This window comes from Pteropus vampyrus, unplaced genomic scaffold, assembly GCF_000151845.1.
Source record: "Pteropus vampyrus isolate Shadow unplaced genomic scaffold, Pvam_2.0 Scaffold33, whole genome shotgun sequence".
Taxonomy (NCBI): domain Eukaryota; kingdom Metazoa; phylum Chordata; class Mammalia; order Chiroptera; family Pteropodidae; genus Pteropus; species Pteropus vampyrus.
The window spans coordinates 4886362-4888078 of record NW_011888814.1 but is presented as its reverse complement, the minus strand read 5'-3'; positions in this window follow the sequence as shown (position 1 = coordinate 4888078).

Below are 1717 nucleotides of genomic sequence, written 5' to 3'. Positions count from 1 at the left end.
ACACACACACACACACACACACACACACACACACACACTTTGTTTATATCGCTTTGCATAATTGCAAGAGGATTCTTAACACAATAAAATATAGATTATCTAATACTAGAAGTTGAGGGGGTTCTTCATGGAAGAATTTTCTGACTTGTAACTTTAACTTGTCTCTAGGAAGTCACATTTCACTTTATGATTCTCTACTTGCTTTTATGTTATATCCTCAGAGTCAGAGCACATCATTCTTTCTGGTTAAATATAGACCAGGGTCTTTTCCCTGAACACAAGTGAGATGAGGCCAGGATATTTAAACAAGACTTTGCAAGAGATTAATAGAAGGGAAATAAATCCACAAAGTAACTTGAAACTCTATAATTTGGGATTCAAGGTACCATTTGCTCTCTGTCTTCGTGTGTTGTTTCCACATGTGGCAGCCCACATCCAAGGGCTGATGTCTAGACCTCTACCTTTCTCGAAGTTTAGTCTGAAGAAAAAAAAACACAGTTGCAGGAACAGGAATTCCTCCTCCAACCTCTCCGCCGGCAGCCTTCCTAGTCCCAGTTTCCGGCCTAAACTCTTGTCTCTTCTTCAGGGATTGGCAGTCAGAACATTCACCCCTTTCAAGGGAGGCTCCACCCCCTGAGCACCAGAGTGAAGTAAGATAATGAATGTCAAACACTGGAAACTGTGCGGGACAGAGCAAGGGCTCACAACGTTAATTAGCAGTAACTCAGAGACACGCACAGGTAGTCAGGAGCAACGTCCCCTTGCAAGAAAACCAACTATGGCAGACCTAGTCAGAATGTACTTGTTAAGCTGAAAAGGAAAATGAAACCACAGTGTGGCAGGACCTTGACCCACACAGCCCTGCAAACGCTCATGTAGGAATGACGATTTCCCGTTACCTCATCCCAAGTGCCCTAGCCTCGTCTCCATTAAGAATTCAAAGCTACTGACCTTCTCTCTTTTACCAGCATCCTTTGAAGTTCAAGTTTTACTCCAATTTTAGTGGAGCTTTGGGGCCTCATTAATTCATCTGCTCCTTTATTACGCCACAGTGTATCTGATCAAACAATTTGAGAAGACAGAATCCATCCTGTCTAACGGTAAACAAATAACCTTTCATAATAGCCCAGTGTTCTCACAAGGCCTTGAGGCTTAGGTGTCCTGGAATGCTCCTCATTTGTAGAAAGGCATTCAAAGTTGGTAAATACAGAAAAGGTCAATACAGTGAAAGGGCAATACAGTGGCTGTTAAGTGTATCTTTGCCTTAAAAAGTCATGATTATACTGATAGCTAAGTTTTTAAAAATTCTTTAATAGTATAGCTTGGTAGAGGGGTCAGCAAATTATTTCTGTCAAAGGCTACATAATAAAAATTTTAGGTTTTGGGGCTGTAATGCCTCTGCCTCAACTGCTGAACTCTGCCAGTGTAGGGAAAAGCAGCCACAGGCAATAAAAAATGAATGGATGCAGCTATGTACCAATAATATGTTATTTATAAAAGCAGGTAGTGAGGACCATAATTTGCCACACTGGTCTAGTATATTTCTCAAACTTAAGTCATGTCCATACCACCTTCACAGTTTTTTCAAGATCTATGTACATTTGTATTCATATTGATTACAAAATTATTAAAGCTCATTTTATTTTTAAATATTGATTATAAAATAAAAAATAATATTACTACTGTAAAAGGAAAACTAGGATTGCTTGTAATAAAA